This window comes from Aricia agestis, chromosome 3, assembly GCF_905147365.1.
Source record: "Aricia agestis chromosome 3, ilAriAges1.1, whole genome shotgun sequence".
NCBI lineage: Eukaryota > Metazoa > Arthropoda > Insecta > Lepidoptera > Lycaenidae > Aricia > Aricia agestis.
The window spans coordinates 15,097,977-15,110,862 of NC_056408.1; the positions used below are offsets into that span (position 1 = coordinate 15,097,977).

Here is a 12,886-nt window from a genome sequence, read left to right on the forward strand (position 1 = left end):
AGCCCGTCGCATCCTGAATTCACAGTACACATACAGAAGTAAAAAAAATGAACAATAGACGGAAAAATATTCGGAACGATTTACAGTGCACATTAAATTCACTAATAAATAATAGTACAGAATAATACTATACTTATGTTTATTTCATTGATTGAATGTATGAATTCTTATAATATATTGCGTACTCAAGACGTGTAAAAAATTTATAGATACCTACTATGTTTTGTAATTCGTATCCTATATTGGATGTATAACTCCAATATTATTATCCATACTAATATTATAAATGCGAAAGTATCTCTGTCTGTCTGTCTGTCTGTCTCGCTTTCACGCCAAAACTACTGAACCGATTGCAATGAAATTTTGTACACAGTTATTCTAGAGTCTGAGAAAGGACATAGGCTACATTTTGATGTGGGAAAATATCTTATTTCCATGAAAATATCGATGAAAATGAATTCGCATTGCGCGTGGCCAGCGCTCATCCCGGGGGTCCTGGGTTCGAGACCCGCAGGCGGAACAAAAAGTTTTCAATGTTCCTGGGTCTTGGATGTGTATTAAAATAAAATTTCAAAAATCTTAAACATATTTTATGTATAATACTAGCTGTTGCCCGCGACTTCGTCCGCGTGGACTTCAGTTCAGTTCAGTGGACTGCACAGCTGTATTGATTTAAGGGGTACCAGGGTTTTTTTATAAAAGCTTTTGACACCAATTTTGTTGACATCGCGCGCTATAAACTAAAGTCCACGCGGACGAAGTCGCGGGCAACAGCTAGTATTATTATATAATATAATACTTACTAATAATGTAAATACGAAAGTGTTTCTGTCTTTGTGTCTGTATGTCACCTCTTTACGCTTTAACTGCTGAACCGATTTTGATAAAATTAGTTATGAGGATATTTTGAGTCCCGGGAAAGGACACAGGATATTTTTTATCCCGAAAAAATGTACGGCTCCCGCGCAATAAACTAATTTTTGTGTCATCTAATGTACTACAGAGAAGTTGATTCCTAGGCAGATGGCGGACCTACGTAGATTGGTAGCGTTATGCCAAATTCAGCCTACAGATCAAAACTAGCATTAAGAGTGGGTTGCACCAACTTACTTTAACCATAACTTTAACCTACGAATAGTAAAAACTAAGGAAACGTAACTCCCATACTGTAACGTCAGCCTGATACCGCTAAAGGCCACCTAAATGTTGCAAATATATTAAAATGTGTACCTCAAGCCTCGTTTCCACTAAGCAACAATTCACGCGCAACATGCTGGACAACAAGTGTCCAACATGTTGAAAGTCAGCGCGGGACTTTTGATGAACAACGTTGTCTGTCTACGCATCTACTTTACGTCAGTCGTCGCCAACATGTCGCCAGAGCAACTTGTGTTGATTTTAGTGGCAGTGGTTATAATTTTTTTTATAGTATCTGTGAGCAGTATCCCATAGACGTTCATAGTTTTGGTACAGTTCGCTTAATTTGAGCACTTGTTCGTTAGACCACACTACGGACATTGTTGCGCGCGTCTCCACTTGATGACAATTGATGCAATTCTCTTTAAACCAACAAGAAGCCGCGCGTCATGTTGCGCGTCAGCTGGCAACATCGCGCGCTGTTGTGCAGCGTTGCCGTACATGTTGAGCGTCACGTGTCGCGCGCTAAATGTTGTCTAGTGGAGACGCGGCTTCAAGGTACAATTCCGTGCATCGCGACAGTCGTAAGCCGCGCGCGTCTGTCAAAGTTAGAAACGGTGCCATACATTTTCATACAATGACTATTGTCGTGAGCGGCCGACGACAGTCGTAGGTTGCGCGCGGCTTACGACTGTCGCGATGCACAGAATTGTACCTTAAGGTACACTTTTTTGACAAGTATTGTGGAACGTCTTGTTTTTTGACGGAGTTACTATTCCTTAGTTTTTATTGTTCGTAGACTTTTACTATAACAAAATGTCAAATGAACTGTCAAATGTCTAAGTCAATAATGGACGCCATATTTGACGATAACTTTAACTATAATATAACGACGCCTCTGGATCAGCCCACCCTAAGTTGACATAGCGTGACTCACCAACGCGAAGGTCCGTCAACTAACTATGAATCAATTTTTTCGATGGTCTTCTAAAGGACGCAAGAGCTTGTCGTGCTTAAGAGGATACACCAGGGGCTAGAGAAATGAAAAAAAGAGTACGTGTAATATCTATAGCCTGCTGTCTCCCTTACCTCAAGCATATACCTCAGAACGCGATAGAGACAACTGCAGAAAATCATCGATTCGTTGTCCCCTGATTCCTTCTCCAAAACTTAACCGATTTAAGTACTTTTTTCATTAAAGATTAAAGAAAGGCTTGAGCTGTGTACCTATGTTTTAATTTTTTTGTATAATTTAGCCAAATCTGTTTTCAGGATGTTTGAACACAGCGGAAAATCTGGCCATTTTTTTTGGGTTTTTGAACGTTCATATCTTATTTAATAATTAAGTTATGAAAAAAAGAAAACATAGGGACATTGTATTAGTAAATATTCAGGAAAATAATTATAACTCTACTAGCATTATCCAGGGAGGAAACAGGGGACAACGTTTGTATAGAAAAAAGGGCGGTGTGGACTCCCCTTAAGCTTTTATATTAAATTTTCTTCTTAGGGCTTCTAAGACTTTTACATAGGAGTTTATTGTACTAAATAGCGCGTTTTACCTCAGAAATGTGAAGTGGTCGCAAGAGTGATTGACACTCCCGAAGTTCACTTCATTGTTTTTTTAATCAACTCAGCAATATCTGCCATTTATCGAAATAATAGTTACACATTATGTCGGGTAGATGCATAATTATTGTCGATCTCTACATCTGCTAATAACAGATATTAGTCCGTCTGTAACACCGACACATCAGGATCAGACAATGACTTCTAATGATAATGTCCTGTCCTTCATCACGGTTTGGTGTTGGTGTGATGTCTGTTTGTCAATGGCATTGCAAAATATTTCTGTAGTATTATTTTTTGTTTTAAGACATAAGAAATTACTTTTCTTATTTAACATTACAATTTAAATGATTGTCGTATTATATATTACTAGCTATTTGACCGAGCATTGCTCGGTATTCGATAAAACACGAATAAAATGTAATTTTCTAAAAATGATTCCTAGCTAGATCGATTTATCGCCCCCCCGAAACCCCCTATATACAAAATTTCATGAAAATCGTTGGAGCCGATACCGATATTCTAATTATATGTGGCATATACAGGGTGTAACAAAACTAAGTGATAATACTTTAATACTTTAGGGTGTGTACGTTATATTTTATATGCATATGCAGTAGGTCTGAGAATCGGCTACTGGCTACTTTTTATATTGATAAGTGCATTTGTTGAATAAATAATACTAAAATATTACAACTCGAGACTGACGGCGACCATTGTTTGTGCGACGGAATAGTGATAGACGTTGCCATGGTGCCATACTATAAAATAATATGGGTGGAATATAATATGTACTTTACATGGCAAAACAACATTGGGATCAGCTAATGTCTCTACCTCACTCTTTATTTATAGGATAAGTTATTTACTATTTAACATTCTATTAGTTACATGAACCGCTGCAATCAGAGATATTTAAGATTAAGCTTCAATTTAATGAAGAGTTTGATACTTGATGAGCGTTTCTCGAAAAATTTGTACCATTTTTTAGAAAATATGATAAAATAAAAATGTTTAAATATTACCGATTTTTTTATTTTAAGATATGGGTAAATGTCTACAAAATTTGGATTAGGGGTTGTTTTCAGATATAAAATGTTCATAAATAGCAAAATCTATTAAAACAAACAAACAAAGGAGAGGGTAGGGATGGGAAGTTAATAGGGGAGGGTAGGGAAGGGAATTGGGCCTCCGGTAAACTCACTCACTCGGCGAAACAGAGCGCAAGTGCTGTTTCACGCCGGTTTTCTGTGAGAACGTGGTATTTGTCCGGTCGAGCCGAAGCATGGCTCTCCCACCTACGTGGGAGAGCCATGCTTCGGCTCGACCGGACAAACAACGTGATAATGCGCATAGCGCAACTACTTGCGCTATGCGCATTATCACTTTGGGAGCACTATAATTCGTGATCTGTCGGCTGGGTTTGACATAAAACGACCAAATTACATAGGTCCGCGATATGCATAATATGAATCAACTTCTCTGATAGTACCTAATAATATGTAATCGTACCCTAAGTTGTAGCTCATGTCCTTATCAATACAGTCTACAATCTGTGCATTGTGAGCTCTATCTCGTCCATCGGAAGACATAAGTGTGAGAGCAAGAGCTTTTCTCTCCATTTCACATTGTAGAGACTAATCTGCATTTTAATTAAATAGTAGGTAGTACCTGGATGACCGAGCTTTGCGGTTGTTGTGTCGTTAAAGCTTTGTTGCTCACAAAATAGTATTATTATTCGCCAATAGATGTCAGGAAGAGTCATATTTTTCAGTTTATCGATTATCGATAAAACACGAATAAAAAGACATTTTATAAAAATGATTCCTAGCTAGATCGATTTATCGCCCCCGAAACCCCTTATATACTAAATTTCATGAAAATCGTTGGAGCCGATTCCGAGATTCCAATTATAAATATATATAATATATACAATAATTGCTCGTTTAAAGATATAAGATTAGGCAAAGGTCGGAGCAAAGGGAGTTCCTAGCGCATACAGTAAATAATCCAATCAAAATCCGACATGTTGCACACATCATAATAATAGCTCCCACACCGGTTTCGGTGACGGTGGCCGGTTTCATTGAAACCAGGCCAGCTACGCAGGAGTAATTTATAGTGTCCAAGTGTGTGCGCAGTACACAAGAGCACTCTCTATTCCTTTTACTCTCATAACCCAGTGTGACGGACGACCGACACGACTGGCGAGAGATCAGGCGCAGGATCGACTTTTTACATGCCCATCCGACGCATGGATCATCTTACTTGTCAGACAATCAGGTGATCAGCCTGCATTGTCCTTACCAAACTTGGAAATAACATGTTTCCAACGCGGGAATCGAACCCACGACCTCCGAGTCAAGAGCCGCGCTCTATACCACTAGACCACGGAGGCGTTATCATAATATCAGAATATTGACTGAAACGTTGTTTCGTCGAACAAAACTTATTTGTTTACAGTGCTGGTACTGCCTCTAGTGTGAAAACATTGCAATATGATTGCATCAATATGTCCTTGCCTGAAAATGTTGCGATGTCATGATCTTATCATTACACGACTCCCGACTTTCTGATAAGTTTCGATAGCGATATTCAGAAATCCTGAATCGCGTGAACCAAAAAGGTCAAAATCCTGAATCAGAATTGAGACCTTTTTGGTTCGCATAAGTTCATAATCGGGTATGAAATATAGTTATTGGACGATTTCCAAATCTACTCGATAATTAACTATAACACCGCTACAATAAAACAACGACACGGAGTAATAATTTATTTATATTAGGCATATCAACAATATGAATACAAGCTTACATTAACAATTTACAATTTGGTCCTTTAACAGCATTCATATCAATTAGAGACATGCACAACATTATTATTAAACACAATACAACATAATAATATGGTAAGCCGTAAGACTTAACAACTAGAAAAGTTAATCAGAATCAAATATACATACAATAATACTTTAGAGTGTGTATAAGTCCCCTATATAATTATTATAGGGTGCAGAAAGTGAATATACTTAAGCGTATGTATAAGCCCTTAAATAGAGTTCACTGTGAAAGTAGAAGCACTGAAATTTTTCGGCACTTGACGTTTGTGTGGGCAAACTCATGACGCCAGGGCGCTTAAATGACCAAAAAAGTTAAAAAAAATATATATTTTACAGTGCTTCTACTTTCACAGTGACTTATATACACGCATAAGTATAATCACTTTCTTTTGTTGCACCCTGTATAAGAAGGAAGTCTATAAACTATGAGGTAAATGTAAATTGTTGTATGCTTTTAAGATTGACTATTGTGCGAGGCGCGCTTATTTTCCAACACATTTTCCGAACGAAATCGAAATTACGAGACCGTTTCCGTATTACGACAGATTCGCTTTCCTCAAATAATATTGATGTTTCCTGCAACAAGTGAACAAAAAAAAAACAAAAAAATTGCTCAAATAAGTAGACTTTGTCGTTCTGTGTAAGACTATATTAGCGTTTTCGGCACCTAGAACTGCCCCGGGGCAGGGTAGGCAGGGGCCAGGGCGGGCGGGCTGATCGGATACGAACATAAATTACGTATAATTGCACTAGTATTAAGTCTACGTGCTTCGTGGATCACCGGTTTTGTTCGGCTATTTCCGTATCCAGTTCCAGATGCCGAAAACTCTTTATATATTGTGTGTGCCATTTAATTTAAAATCTCAATTCATTTAAATTTATTTTTAAAAGAAAAAAAAGAAAATAAAATAAATCGCTTCCATTAATTGCGATCATAATGAAAGTGACAAATTAGATTAGAAAAAAAAAACGTTCTATCAGTTTTCGCAGTCAGCCAAGCACAGCGAAATAAAAACTAAAAAGTTATCTGCCGATTTGCATAACATTTTTTAATTAATTATTTATATTATTTTTGTTTAATTAATTCACATAAAATTTTGAAAAATAATATTTTTTTCCTAATATTAAATAGTAGGCTTGTGATCTCGTGTTGTAGCCGCCACACCGCGCGTTCACGCCGCCACACCGCGCGTTCACACCGCCGCATTGTCTGTGGTGAAGTAAGACCATTATACTTACATATTACCTATAGGTCTACCAGAATCTGATGGCAAAAAATGAGAAAATAAATTGACGCTTCCAATTAGGGTAATTTTGGAATAAAATATTTTTATCCTTATTTTTTCTTATAGCAGCTTATTACGTGTGTGAAACATGCAAATATAAAAATTTATCCAATGATCAAGGATATTTTTTGATTTGAATCTGCTATCAAAATTTGCCATCCGATTCTGGTACACCTATACCTATGAGGACATACTTTACCTTCTTGTCTTGTTCGCATAAAGTCCCGGAAACCATTTCATACTGATTATAGAGTACGTAACTCAAAATATACTTCACCTGAAATTATGTAAGTCATATTTGCATACAATCTGCAAATTGCGTAACATAAATATTATTATGTAAATTTTACGTCCGCGTCATAATGTGCAAAAAACGTAACGTTACATTTTTATAACTTTTAATAGTGATAATTTTTTATGAGATTTTAGTTGTTTTAGCTTTGCTAATACACTCTGTATTAAAATGATTAATTTTAACGACCTCAACAAATAAGTAGTATAATCTTTAATTGCAAAATTCGACTTGTCGAGATAAAAAAATAGATTGTATTATTTTTTGAACTAAACCCCATTATCAAAATACTATTTTAAATCCCAACAACTACACACTTTTTCAAAAAATCAAGCATTAAATAGTCTGTGTTTCTGTGCGTCTATTCGTGGCAAAAGTCAAAACGAGGCATCAGTTGTCATGTCATGTCATGGACGATTTATACAGTATTTTCAGAACAAAGTACCTATGCTCTTCAAATACTGTAGTGCCTGGGACAAGATTTTAAATGCCCGATTGCCCAAGCACATACGGCATTCCCGCAACATAGTCGGCCTAGTCCATAGCAGGTCAATAGTCAATACGTCTGGGTCCATGTCAACCATGTGCGGGTTTCCTCACGAAGTTTTTCTTCAAGCATCGTTGCTATGTGACCAATGTTATTATAATATGTGGTACTATGATAATGGCAAAGGCCTCATCAGCAAACTGTCAGCTCGTTTTCTATTCCAAATTTATACATAATAGCCCTTAGTATACGTAATAGGCCTTTTACACAATGGACTCCAGCTGACATGAAACCAATAGACAAAAACGTCTGAGAAATACCTCCGCGTAGCGTTATTCAATTTTCTATAATTACATAACGTGCTCCACATCTTTCACTTAATACTACAATAGGCAAAACAAGGTTCGATCTTCCGGTTAGAAACCTTTAATGAACCTTCGAGTTTGGTTTGACATTTATTCTTATTATCTCAATAAAAAATTGAGGTATAAATTAAAATAGATAAATATACCAAACTAGAAAAAAAGTCATTACCTAATAAATAATACCTTTTAAAAAAATATTTCTTTGGCTTTCTATGACACGAGGGGGTCGCCAGTATATTTCAATTTGTAAAGGGGTCGTGAAATCAAAAAGATTGAAAAACACTGCAATAATAAATTAAGGCTTCAAACATTTCTACGCGACTAAAGCGACTGCGAAGCGGGAGCGTCTATCGCGCGGCAGACGCTGCCCTTGTAATAATAATGAGAAAAATATTATCTTGACTGGCCAGTCAAATTGACAAAACAAAAAACTGACTCACCAACAAAACAGCATTTTGTAATAATTTTTAAAATGTAGGTACTATCAGAGAAGTTGATTCCTAGGCAGATGGGGGACCTACGTAGTTTGGTCTCGTTACGTCAAACCCAGGCCCCAGCCGACAGATCACAATTAACATTAAATTGACATGATCCGACCAAATAACGTTAGTCTGTCAACTGCCAAGGAATTAATTTCCTCGATGGTACATGAAATTTTGCTTTATGATAGGTAAAGTACAGCGTGCGTATGCTACAAAATTTTTGACATAAAATATCACCAAAAGCTTTTATTACCAGAGGCCGGTGAAAATGATGACTAATCGTACGTGATCTAGTGCTTCTAAAACCCGAATTGAAACCTTATAACCTGGATTAGTAACAGTGGTTGTCTAAGTATTGTAGAGCACTTTACACGGTTCATATAAAGTGGAAGCGTTTCTAAATCGAATGGTTCCAATACGAACACGCAATAAAACTGAGCGCAAGTGTCAGATTTAAACTAAATTTCAATTTATTTTTATTTAGGCTGGTGTTATATGCATCCGCGCGAACGAGCGGTTTGGCCACTACACTGCAACTTGCAAGTACACAAATTAATTTAATATGTGACGATTTAGGGTGGGTTGCACCAACTTACTTTAACTTTAATTATAACATTAACTTTAACCATAACAAAATGTCAACTGAACTGTCAAATCCCTAGTAAAAGTCCATAATGGACGCTATATTTGACGACAACCTTAACCTTAACTATAACAACGCCACTGGTGCAACCCACCCTTATTTAAATAGCGGCGCAGTCATACACACACACAATAGGGATGATGACAAGGTCAAAGATTAGCGAATTTTGTTAATAAAATAAAGAAATCACGGTAAAAAATAAGTGCTCCCAAAATTTCAGTTCGATAGCATTTGTATTTTTTTGTTATGCGCCTTCAAAGTTGGATAATCAAGTCGAATTTTTTTTCAATTAAATTTCTTAATATATGTATACCATTCGATAACTTATGCAATTAAAAGCTACTTTTGTTAAGAAACCACTTTTATAAACGCAATATTTAATATACCTATCGAACAAAGTTTTCTCCCGATGCGTACAAACTACGAAAGAGTGACGTCAGTCTTTCGTAGCACTTTGTATGGAGCGTTTCGGGCAGGTCTATTTTATGAGATGTTTGAAGTGTCATATCTTGGTGAATTTTTAAGCTATCAGAATAATTCTTTCAGCGATGTTTCTATTTTTTAAAGTTCTTTCAATTACCAATAAGAAAAAAATTAGTCATCATGCCTATTGCTTGTGATCTCGCGATGTAGCTGTCAAACCGCGCGGGTGGACGCATAATATCAATCGAGCCTAAAGTACTGGCTGAACCGGCCAACGTTATTTTCCCATATCTATTTGGCATGTGACACAAGGTGTATTTTCTATGATCTACCTGAAAAGCTTACAAAAAGAAAAGTTCTTTACTTTTGCCTTCCACCAACAAACAGTATAGCCAAGAAAAATAAGTTGATGATTTTTAGCTATCTATCGGCCGTACTCAAATATATTTAACGATGATTTAAATACTTCAATTTCATGTAGTTTGACAGACATTGAATGGGGCTTAGGTCAAAATCTTCATGAAATTTTTAAGTTATTTATTCGTCTCTGTTTGTTTGTTTCATTGTAATTTGTACTGCTTCATTTATAAATTCGATTCCAATAAAAGAACTCAATCCATACTAATATTATAAATGCGAAAGTGTGTCTGTCTGTATGTCTGTTACCTCTTCACGCCCAAACCGCTGAACCAATTTTTCTGTAATTTGGTATTTTGACGTGACGTGGGAGAGCCATGCTTCTGCACGAATGGGCCAGCTCGACCGGAGAAATACCACGGGCTCACATAAAACCGGCGTGAAACAGCGTTTGCGCTGTGTTTCGCCGAGTGAGTGAGTTTACCGGAGGCCCAATCCCCTACCCTCTCCTAATTCCTTGCCTACCCTGCCCTATTCCCTTCTGTCCCCTCGACTATTACCCTATTCCCTCTTAAAAGGCCGGCAACGCACTTGCAGCTCTTCTGATGCTGCTAGTGTCCATGGGCGACGGAAGTTGCTTTCCATCAGGTGACCCGTTTGCTTGTTTGCCCCCTTATTTCATTAAAAAAAATGGAGAGTGGAGACTTTGAGTCCCGGGAAAGGACAAAGGATTCTTTTTGTCTCGGCAAAATGTACGGTTCCCGGGTGATAAACGAATTTGACGCAACGGAGTTGCGGCGTCATCTGCCCTAGTAGACAAGTGGCAAGCGATTATAGTAAACGCTAACAAAATGATTGCGATTTCGCTTCGCTAGCGAATACTAATGTCAAATCCCATACATTTTGTGGCATTGGCGTTTACGATAATCGCTTGTCAGTTGCCGCTTGTCTAGGCCCTCAGGTCATTATGAATGCTCCGAGCCACATAAGGTTGCAGTCTTTAACTGATTATAACGAGAAGCTAGTACAGATGATCGTGGTAATAACGCCGCAATCGAACCCATTACTGGCATTATCGCATCATCACCGGCGTCGAACCCGCGACCCCAGTGAAAGCCATCTCGCGTTACGCCGTACGCGGTTCCGAGTTCCGACGAACGGTATCAGGTACACTTCCCGGTTGGTGTTATGCAAATCGACAAATACATAGCATTTAAATTATTGAATCAGACGTTCATCTGCGTAAATCGATATTATTTCTAGCAATCCTGCGAAATTAACAACAATGTAAAACACAACGCCACCACCACACAATAGTTAAAAAAATCGGCCAAGTGCGAGTCGGAAGCACGAAGGGTTCCGTACCGTTATAGACGAAAAATAGGCCAAAAATTGTGTTTTTGTATGGAAATTTTTATTTTACCTAAATATTATAATTATTAAAGTAGACATATAACTAAGGCCTAAAAGAAAAATTCAAGTGCCTAGCTGTTGCCATTATTGATTACGAGCAAAAAAGGTAAAAAAAATTGGTTTGTTGTATGGGAGCCCCCCTTAAATATTAATTTTATTTTATTTTTAGTATTTGTTGTTATAGCGGAAACAGAAATACATAATCAGTGAAAAGTGCAGAAGTCTAGCTATAGCGGTTATTGAGTTACAGCCTGGAGACAGACAGACGGACAGACATCGAAGTCTTAGTAATAGGGTCCCGTTTTTACCCTTTGGGTACGAAACCCTCAATTCGAAATTATTTATTAATCACACATGTCACATAATAATAATATTATTATTAATTTTACAGGTTGTTAGGGTTAACTATCCTTAAAACCATTAAATGAGCCCGTCAAAATGAACTCTAACACCCAGTATAATAATATTGGACAATGACCATGCAGGTTGTAAAACTTAACGTGCGTATTTGCCCCAAAATCGTAGCATTCTTAGGATGTGGACTCTACAAACAACGTTCGTCAAGCACACAGGGTAATGCTAGGACATTTTGACGAATGGCTCGACCGATGGCCTCACAATAAATCCCATAATATCATGGTAAGGGAATTGACATATTGGCAAGTAATAAGTACGAGAAGTAGCTTACTAGGCTTGTTGGCGTGAATTCGTAGCAAGATTTTATAACACTTAATTACTTCCTGATAAAGTGCCAGATAGGCTATCCACAACTTATTTGACAGATTCTTCATACTCTATCTGTCAAGTTTAGTGGCGGATAGCCTATCCGGCACTTATAACTTTATGTGATAATATAATATTAATCAATGCTTTTATGTGACACTTAGAAATTATCGTCACATCATTAATTAGTATGAAAACCGATAGTTTTATAGTGAGAAACCCAGATCATCTGTGTAACCTGGATAAACAATAACCCCGGAATTCCGGAGCCAGCGAACTCCATTTTACTTTCATTCTCTAAAGGTGGAGGTACACTGTGAGCAGCGCGAACGTCGTAAGACAATTTTGTCGCACGTTAAACTGACTGTGTACCGCTTAAATAAAACTGACTTTGAACCACTTAAATAGCTAAATAGCTTTGTCCACACTGTGCCTTTTTGTTCATCAAGGGCATGCGTTTTAGCGCAGTCAACATCGCACGTGAGGAATGCCCGCGACGCTATGACACTTTTCTTTCCAACGCGGGTGGATTGTGACGTATTCAATTATTGAATATGCCAAACGAAAGTTGAATAAAAAGATGATGACGAAAATTAGAAATGAAAATTGGACATAGCTAACGCAGTTTTTATAATCGACATGGACATGATACTTAATATGTCGATATCACCTCGAATTTTGGCGATGAAATTAATGGAGGAATCTTGGGTAAGGGCCCAAAGATGTTTTAACCTAAGGCCGTCTACTAATCTACCCAGTGTTCTAGAAGTTAGGCCGCACGTCATTTAGTGATGACTGATGACTATTCAACAAGGCCCTTAGGCCGAACTCAAAGACATAGTTAATAAACATGACATAGTTAATTAATTT

The 12,886-nt window shown here is 37.4% G+C and overlaps 1 protein-coding gene across 1 annotated transcript in view; it reads left to right on the forward strand.

Moving 5' to 3' along the window:
• LOC121740522 (transmembrane protease serine 3) overlaps nt 1–12,886 on the forward strand; it is a 32,668-nt gene that overhangs the window by 1,015 nt on the left and 18,767 nt on the right. The window lies entirely within an intron of this gene.